The following is a 14,180-nucleotide window of genomic DNA, read 5'->3' on the forward strand; positions in this document are numbered from 1 at the left end:
TTAGCATATATAACATTTTATAATAAAAGAGTTATCATATCATATAATAATTTTTTAATCATACTCGGTTAGCTTTTATAGGAGCACTCTCATTAAGTGTCTTTTTAGTATTAAATTTAAAAGATTTAAATTAATTTTTTTAAATAAAAATATTATTTTAGGTATTATTAAAAAAATAATTTAAAAAAATATTATTTTATTATATTTATAATTAAAATTTATTAAATTTAATTTTAAATTATTTTTTAATATATATTTAAAAAAATAATTTTATCAACAATAATTTAATAATAATGCCAAACATTCCTAAGCTATATACATTCTCGAGTACATTGATCTGCGCTACCGTCTGAAGGTGTAAGAAGTGAAGAAAACAATAAAAAAAATTAAAAAAAAAAAACGGAGGCGGGAATTAGTGCTTTTTCTGGGGAGAAAAAAATAAGAAAATTTAAAACCAAGAAAATGATTTAGAGAGAGATGAATAGGAGTGTGGACAGAGAAAGTGTAGCATAAATGAGCCGAGTCTCTCATCACTTACGCGCGCCGTTCACTTCTCTAGGAGTGATATCTGTTACCTCTCTCTTTCTCGACTAACCCTCCTTTATATCTTCACTTCTTCCCTGTACTTTTTTCTTCCTTCTCTTCTTCTCTTAGGTATAGTTTTTCCTTCTATTGATTCAATTTTGCTCTGATAGATCCGATTTGTTAAACAGGTTATCCTTTTGTTTTGCTTGTTTTGACTTCGCCTTTCCTTTCGTCTGCTCATCCTTGTTAATGGGTTCCTTCTGTTTTCTTTTGAACTTGCTGGTTTTTTTTTTTGGAGTGGACAGACAGAATTTAGTATGGTTTGCTTAATACGAATGATTGGATTATGGATTTAATTGAGTTGGGATTTTTTACTTTTTTTGGTGGATTTTGAAGTTCGAGATTCAACATTTTGATCTCATTTCCTGCTTATTTTCTGGGATTTGTTTTGCATGGTTTGATTGATTTAAGTTATTGAATCTGGGATCCTGATTTGGAAATTTATTCAGATCTGAAAATTGGGAAAGATCGGATATGGATATCGGCTTCTAGTTTACTGTAGTTCTTATATTGTGGACATTCCTTTTGCCTTCATTTTGTTGTTGGGTCTGTTGTATGCATTTAATCTATGTTTTTATTGCAGCTTTCTTTTTTGTCTTTTATTTGGCATTAGATAATTTAAATATAATTTAAATTAATTGATTCTAAATACCTTGTTGTGTTATCTGTTTTGATGGTTGCTTGTTGGTCTGTATAGTTTGTTTCTTGTTGTTCTGTATTATATTATTTTAGACATGCAATGGAAATTGATGTTCTTTTTCTGTCATAACGTGAAACAGGGCAATGGCTTCCCACATTGTTGGTTATCCTCGCATGGGGCCCAAAAGAGAGCTCAAATTTGCTTTGGAATCTTTCTGGGATGGCAAGAGCAGCGCTGAGGAATTGCAGAAGGTCGCAACAGATCTCAGGTCATCTATCTGGAAACAGATGGCTGATGCTGGAATCAAGTTTATTCCTAGCAACACTTTTTCATACTATGATCAGGTGTTGGACACTACAGCAATGCTAGGTGCTGTTCCTCCCAGATATGGTTGGAATGGTGGTGAGATTGGGTTTGACATCTACTTTTCCATGGCTAGAGGAAATGCCTCTGTCCCTGCTATGGAAATGACTAAGTGGTTTGACACCAACTAGTAAGTGATGGATAATTTCCTTCTGGAGCTATGTATATTAGTTTGAGCTACATCAATGATATATATGATTTTTCTGTGCAGCCATTACATTGTTCCTGAACTGGGACCAGATGTTAAGTTCTCTTATGCATCTCACAAGGCTGTTGATGAGTACAAGGAGGCCAAAGCTGTAAGTTAACTTGATCTCTCACTACCGTTTATTAATTATTGGTATTTCAAGTGCCCTCTTTTTCTTTTCTGTGATGGATTAATTGTTTTGTTTTAGTTGATTGTGGAGGAAATTTGCTTAGGGGTATTTCGTTTGAATTTTCAAGTTACGGATGTGAAGTAAGAGCATCAACATATTTTTATACATAGAGCATCAACATATTTTTATACATCATAAAGTCATATGAAACTACATGTAACACACTGTGAGTATGAAAACTAGTATTCTGCTGCTAAGTCTCAAATCAACTAATGGCTTTACACAACCAATAGAACCTTTATTATAAGAAGGTTTCCTTTGCGGATAACATTTATGTCCCACCATGTTGTCTCATTCTGATTGTTAAGATTTACATTTATAAAGTTGTCTTTGTGTGCCTGTTGTAAGTGATTTCAAGGAAAATAAAAGCACTGGATATTTTAAATATACTGTTGACATTTAGAATATGTTCTTTTATTTCTGTTGTGCAGCTTGGAATTGAGACTGTGCCCGTCATTGTGGGTCCTGTTTCCTATTTGCTTCTATCCAAACCAGCGAAGGGTGTGGAGAAATCCTTTTCTCTTCTTTCCCTGATTGACAAAATTCTTCCTGTCTACAAGTAAGGGCTTAATAATCACCTTTAATTTCTCAGGGTAGATTACCAAATTATTAGGCTGACGCATTGTTGTCAAATTAAGATTCGAATCGAGAATTGAAATCTTCATTTTGTGAATCAAGAATTGAATCGAATAGGAGAATTTGATAAAAATTCTCAAAATTAATTAAAAATGATATGTGTTCTAAAAAATAAGTAAAAAAAAAAGTCACAATGACATATTTTTGATAAATATAGAATTATCATTTTGCTAATGAGAATGATGCTTTATAATAGAAAAATATATTCTTATTATGTTATGTGATTTTATGTTATAAATTATGAACTTTTGAATTGTAGTCAATGATTATCATTATGCATGTGATGAAGCTCCCATTTAAATTTTAACAAATAATTAAATAATAAAAAAGGATAGCGGATTAAATTAAAAGGTTAGAATATATTAATATAAAATGTCATAATTTGACAACTATAATTAGAGAAGTAAATTAACCAAAAAAAAAAAGAAGAAAAAAAAAAGAGGAGGGAGAGGGAAAAGAATGGCTAGTGGAAGAAAAATAGGTAAGGAAAAGTTTTATGCGCACTTTTCCCAGTAAAAAATGAAGTGAAATATTAAATTTTGAAGCTATGGGGTCTAACAACCCTTTAGAAAAAGAATTGACCGATTGACCCGATTCATTATTGAAGCATAAGATTCGGGTAAGATTCAAGTACATTTGAGATTCACTCCATAAATTCGAATGGCTAGGATGGAAAATCGAATCGAATCGTAAGATTCTAATAAATGTGGGCTGAACGCTATTATGAACTTCACAGCAATAAATTTATGTGCCAATGGTATGCTTCTTGTGTTTCTATGTTGAGGGTGTAGTGAATTTGTTCTTTCAGGGAAGTTGTGGCTGAACTAAAGGCAGCTGGTGCACGCTGGATTCAGTTTGATGAGCCCAAGCTTGTGATGGATCTTGATGCTCATGAATTACAAGCATTTACTTATGCATACTCAGAGCTGGAGGCAACTTTATCTGGTGTACATGTTTTGATTGAGACTTACTTTGCCGATGTTCCAGCTGAGGCATTCAAAACCCTCACGTCTTTGAAGGGTGTTAGTGGATTTGGATTTGACCTAGTTCGTGGGACTAAGACCCTTGATTTGATTAAGGGTGGATTCCCTTTGGGCAAATTCCTCTTTGCTGGAGTAGTTGATGGAAGGAACATCTGGGCTAACGATCTTGCTGCTTCTCTTGATACACTGCATGCTCTTGAGGCCATTGTGGGCAAAGGTATTGACTCTTAAAACTCAACTCAACTCAACTAAGCCTTTATCCAAAAAATTTGGGGTCGGCTATATGAATTCGTTTTTTCCACTCTGAACGATTTTGGGTTAAATCCTCAGAAATGTGTAATGCTTCTAAGTCATGCTGTACTACTCTCCTCCACGTCAATTTAGGTCTACCCCTTTTTTTCTTTCTATCCTCTAGCCTAATGTGCTCTACTTGTCTAACTGGAGCCTCCGTATGTCTACGCTTCACATGACCAAACCACCTCAATCTCCCTTCTCTCAACTTATCTTCAATTGGCACCACTCCTACCTTTTCTCTAATACTTTCATTACGGACTTTATCTAGTCTAGTATGGCCACTCATCCACCTTAACATTCTCATCTCTGCAACTCTTATCTTAGATGCGTAGGACTCTTTCAGTGCCCAACACTCACTACCATATAGCATAGCCGGTCGTATGGTATGCGGTAAAATTTTCCTTTTAATTTATTGGGAATCTTACGATCACATAAAACTCCGTGCACGTCTCCACTTCAACCATCCCGCTTTAATCCTATGACTAACATCCTCCTCACATCCCCATCTACTTGAAGGATCGAGCCTAGATATTTAAAGTGATTACTTTGGGACAGTGCCACTCAATTCAAACTAACTCCTTCCCTATTACCAGTTTGGCCTTCACTGAACTTGCAATGCATGTATTCTGTCTTCGTTCTACTTAACTTAAAACCCTTTGACTCTAGAGTACTTCTCCAAAGTTCTAGCTTCCTATTGACTCTTTCTCGTGTCTCATCTATCAGAACAATATCATTCGCAAACATCATGCACCAAGGAATACTCTCTTGTATATGTTTCGTCAGTTCATCTAAAACTAATGTAAAAAGGTAAGGGCTTATGGTGATCCTTGGTGTAATCCAATTGAGATCGGAAAATCTCTTGTGTCCCCTCCCACTGCGCACAATAGTAGTTGCTCCTTCATACATATCTTTCAATACTTGTATATACCTAATAGATACCCTCTTTTGTTCTAACGCATTCCATAAGACCTCTCTTGGAACACTATCATAAGCCTTCTCCAAATCAATAAAAACCATGTGTAGATCTTTCTTCCCATCTCTATATTTCTCCATCAAGCTTCTAATGAGAAAGATCGCTTCCATAGTTGAACGACTGGGCATGAAACCAAATTGATTGAGAGAGATAGAAGTATCATGACGTAGTCGATGCTCCACAACTCTCTCCCACAACTTCATAGTATGGCTCATGAGTTTAATTCCCCTATTTTTTGTGAAAATCGGTATGTATCACTTATTTTTTAAAATATGTACTAAAATACTCTTCCTCCATTCACCAGGCATTTTCTTTGAGTTTAGAATCTTATTAAATAATTTAGTTAACCATGCCACTCCCATATCTCCCAAATACTTCCACACTTCAATTGGTATTTCATCGGGTCCACAGGCTTTACCTACTTTCATTCTCTTAAGTGCTTCCTTTACTTCTAAAGATCTAATCCTTCTAGTATAATTTACATTCTTTTCTATTGTTCTATAATCTATATTCACGCTATTTCCATTTTGACTATTATTAAAGAGATCATTAAAATAATTTCTCCATCTTTCTTTAATGTCCTCATCTTTCACCAACACTTTTCCTTCTTTATCCTTAATGCACCTAACTTGATTGAGATCTTGACATTTCCTTTCTCTACTCCTTGCTAATCTATAAATATCTTTCTCCCCTTCTTTAGTTCCAAGTTTCTCATATAACTTTTCAAAGGCCTGTGCTCTTGCTTGGCTAACTGCCTTTTTTGCCTATTTCTTTGCTATCTTGTACTGTTCATATGCCTCATTATTATCACATTTAGGTAATTTCTTGTACCATTCCCTTTTTCTCTTCACTGCCTTTTGTACTTCCTCATTCCACCACCATCTCTCTTTTGAGGGTGGTCCATGTCCTTTAGACTCCCCAAGTACTTTTCTAGCTACTTCTCTAATCTTTGATGCCATCTGTATCCACATATCATTGGCCTCCATATCTAGCTTCCATACTTCGGACTCAAGAAGCTCATTTTTGAACTTCACTTGCTTTACTCCTTTGAACTCCCACCACTTTGTTCGAGCTACACTATTTCTTCTGACCTTACTTGAATTGTTCCTAAACTTGACATCCAAGACCACCAACCTATGTTGACTTGTTAAAGCTTCTCCTGGAATGACCTTGCAATCCTTGCATAGAGCTCTATTTGTCTTCCTGGTTAAGAGGAAGTCGATTTGGCTTCTATGTTGCCCACTTTTGAAAGTCACTAAATGTGACTCTCTTTTTATAAAGTAGGTATTTGCTAGTATTAGGTCGTATGCCATAGCAAAATCCATGATGCTTTTTCCCTCCTCATTTCGACTGCCAAAACCAAAACCTCCATGAACATTCTCATAACCTTGCCTATCACTTCCTACATGTCCATTCAAATCTCCACCAATGAAAACATTCTCTTCATTCGGTATGCTTTGCATTAAATCATCCATATCTTCCCAAAACCTTTGTTTACTCTCACTGTCTAGTCCTATTTGTGGGGCATAAGCACTAACTATATTTATTGTTTCTCCGTCTAGTACTAGCTTTACTAGTATAATTCTATCTCCTACTCTTTTCACATTTACTCTGCGTCTTTCAATATCCTGTCTATGATTATACCCACTGCTTCTTATTTCTCTCCTTTCCGTAAACCACAATTTGTACCTGAATTACCCACTTCCTTACTTTTCTCTCCTACCCATTTAGTCTCCTGAATGCAAGCAATATTCACCCTTCTCCTTTCCAAGGTATCCACAAGCTCCATTAATTTTCCTGTAAGTGATCCAACATTCCAAGTACCAACCCTGATCCTCCTCCTATCCTGCTCCTTCCTAATTGGTCTCCTTCTATGATATCTTCTATTATTTTCTATGTCTATCTTGTGTTCTGTTCCACTATTTGTTCTATTATCTGTCTTATGGACTAACTTCTTTACCCACACCCGTCCATGATGTGGGAACCCTTGCTCACTTAACACCACACCCGGGCGCCGGCATGGCGCGCCGCTCGGTGAACGCCTACACCCTTGCATATTTATCACTACACCCGGCCCGGATGTAGCGTCGTTAGTAGAGGACGCCCCAACGTTTATATCATTTGAATCCATATCATAGGGTGTGACGAAATTTTTACGCTGGTTGTCACCTACCGCAACCCTCCTCCTTTATCCGGGCTTGGGACCGGCTAAGCGCAAACTACTTAGGCGGAGTTTGGGTATTGACTCTTTACTGCAACATTTTGTTAGTGTAATGAAATTAATTAATGATTTACATTATTTTTTGCAGACAAGGTTGTGGTGTCTACTTCCTGCTCTCTTCTACACACTGCAGTTGACCTAGTAAATGAGCCTAAATTGGATAAGGAGATCAAGTCATGGCTTGCATTTGCTGCACAGAAAGTACTTGAAGTAAATGCCTTGGCCAAAGCACTTGCTGGACACAGAGATGAGGTACTTCCATGTGCATTTTCTTTTCTTAACTAGTTTATTGCTTTTTTTTTATTATTATTATTTGTAACTCAAATTACTACAGACTATTCAGTTAGAAGTCATCTTCATGCATTTACTTTTATTTATTTATTTTGTAAATCATGCTTTTTTGCTTTCAAAACTATTTGGGAACCCATTTACTTAACCAATTGCCAAAATATTTCTGTAGTTTTGACAACTTTGTGGATGCTAGTTGGAATTCTCTTCATTTTGTACAAAATACCTATCTCACCATGGGCACTCGTACAACCTTAAAATACTTTACCTGTGGGATATATCATTATTAAAACTAGTACTTTTCCCACTTTTGCTAGATCTTTTCCTACTTATTACTGAAAGGGTGATATGGGGTTGCTCAAGGATTTTTTTATAGTAATTGAGAGTGATTTGCGGTAAACAGTTAGAATTCTAAGTAGTAAGCCCAATGCTTTAAATTCATTTTTTACTCTGATCATTATTATGTGTGGAGTAGTTTGCTTTGCTGTTAACAAGGACCTACAAAGAAAAAATGTTTTCATCTTAGACAGCTAGTTAAAGAATTTCTAAGCTTTTCATTGTGTTTCCCTTTACATCCAGGCATTCTTCTCTTCAAATGCATTAGCTCACGCTTCTAGAAAATCTTCTCCAAGGGTGATAAATGAGGCTGTTCAGGAAGCTGTAAGCGATCTCTGTAAAATTGTATCTATTCGCACGAGTATGTCCTGATGTTTGTTAGCTTGTTCTCAAGCTGGGTTTTTTTCCCCCTTCTTGCTTAGGCTGCTGCTTTGAAGGGATCTGACCACCGCCGGGCCACAAATGTGAGTGCAAGGTTGGATGCTCAGCAGAAGAAGTTGAACCTTCCAATTCTTCCTACCACCACAATTGGATCCTTCCCTCAGACTCAGGATCTTAGGAGAGTGCGTCGTGAATACAAGGCTAAGAAGTGAGAACGTTGTTGATGCTCTGATTGTGTGATGAATTTCAAGTTGTGTATTAGGTTAACTGATTTTCCCTTTTCTGTCTTTGAAAACCAAACAATAGGATCTCTGAAGATGATTATGTAAAGTCTATCAAGGAGGAAATTAACAAAGTGGTCAAGATCCAGGAAGAGCTTGACATTGATGTTTTGGTGCATGGTGAACCAGAAGTAAGCTTTCTTCCTTAAGAAAATAATTTGTTCCTTATTATGTTGTACTTGCTTATTTACCAAATCTTCTTGGTTTCTGGTTTTTGCTTTGCAACACAGAGGAATGACATGGTTGAGTACTTTGGTGAGCAATTGTCTGGTTTTGCCTTCACTGCAAATGGGTGGGTTCAGTCATATGGCTCTCGTTGTGTTAAGCCTCCAATCATCTATGGTGATGTGAGTCGCCCTAAGGCTATGACTGTCTTCTGGTTATCAATGGCTCAAAGCATGACCAAGCGACCAATGAAGGGAATGCTTACTGGTCCTGTTACCATTTTGAACTGGTCCTTTGTCAGAAATGATCAGCCCAGGTGAGAAAGACAATGCAAATGATATTACAATGTTATTGCAGGTTTTTAGATGGTTTTGTGACATTGTATATCTGTCTGCTTTAAAGACATGAGACATGCTATCAAATTGCTTTGGCCATCAAGGATGAGGTGGAGGACCTTGAGAAAGCTGGAATCACTGTTATTCAGATTGATGAGGCTGCATTGAGAGAGGGTTTACCCCTAAGGAAGTCTGAGCATGCTTTCTATTTGGATTGGGCAGTTCACTCTTTCAGGATTACTAATTGTGGCGTCCAAGATACAACCCAGGTTCATCTATTTTTCATTTTCTGACTCATTTGTAATTTTAGTAGTTTTAGATATTTGTTTGGCTGGTCCTTGAGTGTTTGTAAATTGTAAAATTATGTGGGAAAAAAAATTAAGATTTTGAAAGTACTTGTCTGGAAATTTCACAAGGAAAATTTCAGAATGGGATTCAGATTTTTCTTGTGGATAGTGGGTGAGTGTGTGCACACGTTCATTTTGGTCTGGGATTATTGAAACTTTTTAATCTTGTGGCATTTTGTTGGTGGACAGAGTTCTTAAAAATTTTAAGGTATATAATTTACGCAATCTTATAATATGGAACTGTTTGATGTGGTGGACAGATCCACACCCACATGTGCTACTCCAACTTCAATGACATCATCCACTCGATCATTAACATGGATGCTGATGTCATCACCATAGAGAACTCAAGATCAGATGAGAAGCTTCTTTCAGTTTTCCGTGAAGGAGTTAAATATGGGGCTGGCATTGGCCCTGGTGTGTATGACATTCACTCACCCAGGATCCCATCCACTGAAGAAATTGCAGATCGTATCAAGAAGATGCTTGCAGTCCTCGAAAGCAACATTCTCTGGGTCAACCCTGATTGTGGCCTCAAGACCCGAAAGTACTCTGAAGTGAAACCTGCCCTGAGCAACATGGTTGCTGCTGCCAAGGTTCTTCGCACCGAGCTCGCAAGTGCCAAGTGAGTTTCACACCAAAACCATACAATTTCTTGTATTTGAGAAGGTGAACTTGTGTATTAAAGCCCGAATAATTTGTTCACTTTTTGTGAGATGAGCTTTCTTGTTATTTTTCTTTAAATTTAGTAGGAAGTGAGTATGTATCTGGATTTGCTCTCTGCGGATTTTGTCCTTGACTTTATCCTTGTGAGGCTATTTTGTTTTCTTTGTTCATGATTTCCCGGATAATGCTTCTTAGAGTGCACTTCTTGAAATTGAACTGAAGGATTATACTTCTTGAGACATGTTATTGCCATAGAGAGAGGGAATCTTGAGTTCATAGTATTTCAGTACCTATGAGTTTTAAAAGCCCAATGTTTTTCTCAACAATTACTTTAGGAACCAAAAAGCAATCAAATATCAATGATAAAATAGTAGTTTATAATTGTTTAATAAGAGCTAAAATGTTGAGTAATGAACAAATCTCAAATATTAGAGGTGCTATTTGTAAAATAAAATTAATCGAATCTATCTTAAAGCTAATTTCAATGATTTTTAGTTGGATGGATCCTAACATATTCCAGAGATACTTTTGTTAATATTGAATTTTTTTTTTTTGAGATTAAATAATTGAGTTTATATGTAAGAATAATACCTAAGGATGCAACAACTAAGAAAGTAAACAATGAAAATGTCACGACCCAACCTATGGGCCGGACCGGCACTAGGACCTGGGCCAGCCTAAAGCCCCCGAGGCCCGTAGTAAGCCTAACTGTTCATTAACCCAACTCTAAGGCACATTTGGGCCCAAATTCAAGAAAACAAATGGACAGAGTCCGGCCATAAAATAGACTTTCCAACGGGGAGTTTTCGACTCACCCGACCTGTAAACACAATAAATACTCAATTGGGGAGCTCAGCTCACCCTCCACATACTCATCAGCATAAAAATAAATGGGAGCTCAGCTCCCTCATCCAATCCATCAAACATGCATAGAATATTAAGTTTACAGGTCCAATTTCATTATTTAGGTTACAGACCCAAATCAAATAAACATTTCTAACACATGCGGAAATTCTAAGATTTAACAAGTTTATACAAACATTAGTAATCGACCTGCGAGGGAGAAAGCAGGTTAACCTGGAAAAATTTTTGAACAGGAGTGAGCGTTCGACTCAGAGAGTAAAATATCAATTTTAACCATAATCTCTATAACTATCTAAAACTAATGCACCATGTAGAGTGAAATGCAACATCAACATCATTTTCACATCATAACATCAAAAAGGTAATTTGGAGCACTCACACACCCAGTTGTATCAATCATAATATATGGGAGCTGATCCCCTATACAGTTCTCTTAAATCCAACTTTGGTGCGTGAAGAACTCAAGCGGACTTTCGCTTAATAAACCAACTCGGGGTCCCTGAAGAACTCAAGCCGTGACTACCCCCCGAAGGATCGGGTCCCAGCGAAGAACTCAAGCCGTGACTACCCGTCCTATCCATAGTCCACACCACATCACACGCACGCCAACGCACGCACACTGCTCCAAATTACCACAACAGCATTCATGGCACGTTAACAGTTATGAATGCAACATAAATCGTGCCTAGAGTTTAACTACATAAATATATGCATATAAGTGATGCATGGGCATGCTGAACATATAATAATATCGAAATTACAATTAAAATTAATATTTTACTCACAGACTTGACGACAATCACTGTGGCGGCTGGGCGGAGGAAGAAGGCTGTCCCGGCTCACCTGACAATTACATTACATTTATTTAATACAAATGACTCAATACAAATCAAGAGAAAACCAAATACGTCCTAAGTCGTGCCGAAAATCCGGCAGAGTCTCCCCTATACCTAGGACCTACCCAACCTGCAAAAGGGCTCAAAACACACTTCTATACTCACAATCCATATATCCACAGCTCAATCATATCACACAGCCCCTCCTGGGCCCATCAAATCAGTCATCCATCACAATACGTAAAATTTCAATTTAATCCTTATTATTGATCATTTTTGCAAAAACTGCCCAAACAAGCTTTAAAAATTCTAAAACTTTGCCTCGCGGTCCTTAGCAATATTACTAAGCTATTGCAAAAAGAATCATAATTTTCTAAGCTACCACGAATATTTTATGGATTTTTAATCCTATTTAAGCACTAGAAAATTACGAAAAAGCAAGGTTCGGGTTTACCTTTGCCAATTCCGACTTCGGGAACGCGCTCGGGATGTCTGACAATGGGGGGATAGCCAAAACCTCGATCCAATTCGGAGACTTTTCCGTAGCAGTGCATGCGGTAGGAAATTCACAGACTCGGACAACTGTCGAATTTCCGCGAATTGATGATACCTACACGAAGCCCATAACATGGGGGTTAGTACATAAATTTTTTTCAGGATTTTCTAAACTCATTTAATGCTCGGAAAAACACTGCGAAGTTCCGTGGGACCCACCGAAAAACGGTGTCGAAAAAATTCAAAATTTATGTCGCCGCGAAGCTCTCGACGAGTGGAGCGCGCTGGTACTCTCGGTTTTCTCGTGGGGTTCACGGTTTGTGAGAAATCTAGCCCAAAAGTCGAAATGGGCTAAAATCTTCCCGAGCAAAAATCGGACAAACCGCTTGATGGATTTCGGTGTTCTTGGTGTCTATGGAAAGCTCTCGTCGAGTAGATAATTTTAGACACAAGACCCGGTCCGATTGGTGGCCGGATCGACTGGATTTTGGCCAGGGAAGTCGAAACATCGCGCGCGCGGGGGAGGACGTTCGCGCGTTTACTGCTTGGCGTGGCCGTCCGGTGAGGCGGCCGGTGGTAGGTGCGGGAGGTGGGTGGCGTGGAGGAGAGAGAAAAGAAAGAAAGAAAGGGAGGAGGTCGGGACCCGCGGAAGAAAAGAGAAGAAGAAAAAGAAAAAGGCCGGTCCGATTCGACTGGTCCGATCTAGTCCGGTTCGATTCGGCTGGTCCGATTCAGGATACAAAATTTTGAATTTTTACTCTGCCTCGGGACCGAAAACGAGGTCCAAAAATTTCGAAAAAATTCCAGAAAACTCAGAAAAATTCGTAGATTCCAAATATATTTTTAGTTTTGCCACGTGGTCTTTAAATTAATTTTTAAAAATCATCAAAGTTTATATTTTCGGAAAATCGAACCCGATTTTTAAAATCCGAAAAATCTCAAAAAATTTCTAAAATTTAAATAAAATTAAAATACCAAAAATGCTCATAAAATAATAAAATTTAAAATTTTTGGGGTGTTACATTCTTCCCCCCTTACAGAAAATTCGTCCTCGAATTTTACACAAGGCAGAATAAAGCACATGATTATACATTGAACAGATATGGGTACTTGCTACGCATGTCCCGTTCCGACTCCCAGGTGCACTCTTCCACTGACTGGCTCCTCCACAAAACCTTAACCATAGGGATCTGTTTTGATCTCAGCTGTCTCACTTGGTAGTCCACTATGGCTCTGAGTTGCTCCTCAAACGTCAAGTTCTCTTTTAGCTCTATTACATCCATTTGCGATTACATGAGAAGGATCGGAATGTATTTCTGAGGATGGAGATGTGAAACACGTTTTGAACGTGAGAAAGGTTGGGTGGTAGTTCCATCCGGTAGGCAATCGCTCCAACTCACAAGAACCTCAAAAGGTCCAATATACCGAGGTGCCAACTTGCCCTTCTTTCCAAATCTCATGACTCCCTTCATTGGAGAAACCTTCAGGAATACATAGTCGCCCACTGCAAACTCCACATCCCTCCGTCTGGGGTCTGCATAACTCTTCTGCCTCGAAAGCTATTTTGATCGTTCCTGATTAAAGGAACTACCTCAAAGTGTCTTGCACTAGGTCTACATCATGCACCTTCGCTTCCCTCATTTCTGTCCAACACAGAGGAGACCTACACTTTCTTCCATATAGTGCCTCATAGGGTGCTACTCCTATGCTGGAATGGTAACTGTTGTTGTAGGCAAACTCCACCAAAGCTAGCTGATCATCCCATTGACCTCCAAAATCCAAAACACTCATGCGAAGCATGTCCTTCAGTGTTTGGATTGTCCTTTAGGACTGTCCATCTGTCTGAGGATGGAAAGCAGTACTGAAGTTCAACTGTGTGCCAAGTGCCTCCTGCAACTTTCTCCAAACCAGAAGTGAATCAGGCCCTCATCGGATATTATGGAAGCCGGAATTCCATGCAATCTGACTATTTCTCGAATGTAGAGTCGGGCGTATTGTGCCATAGAATATGTGATCTTCACTGGCAAGAAGTGAGCTGATTTAGTTAAGCGGTCTACAATAACCCATATGGAATCATATCCTCGCGTGGTACGAGGCAACCCAGTCACAAAATC

At 38.0% G+C, this 14,180-nt stretch overlaps 1 pseudogene; it reads left to right on the plus strand.

The window, feature by feature from the left end:
- Positions 1 to 513: 513 nt before the first annotated feature.
- Positions 514 to 10,082, plus strand: LOC110670496 (5-methyltetrahydropteroyltriglutamate--homocysteine methyltransferase-like; annotated as a pseudogene).
- The last annotated feature ends 4,098 nt before the right edge of the window (positions 10,083 to 14,180 follow it).

Source organism: Hevea brasiliensis, chromosome 6 (assembly GCF_030052815.1).
Source record: "Hevea brasiliensis isolate MT/VB/25A 57/8 chromosome 6, ASM3005281v1, whole genome shotgun sequence".
Lineage (NCBI taxonomy): Eukaryota > Viridiplantae > Streptophyta > Magnoliopsida > Malpighiales > Euphorbiaceae > Hevea > Hevea brasiliensis.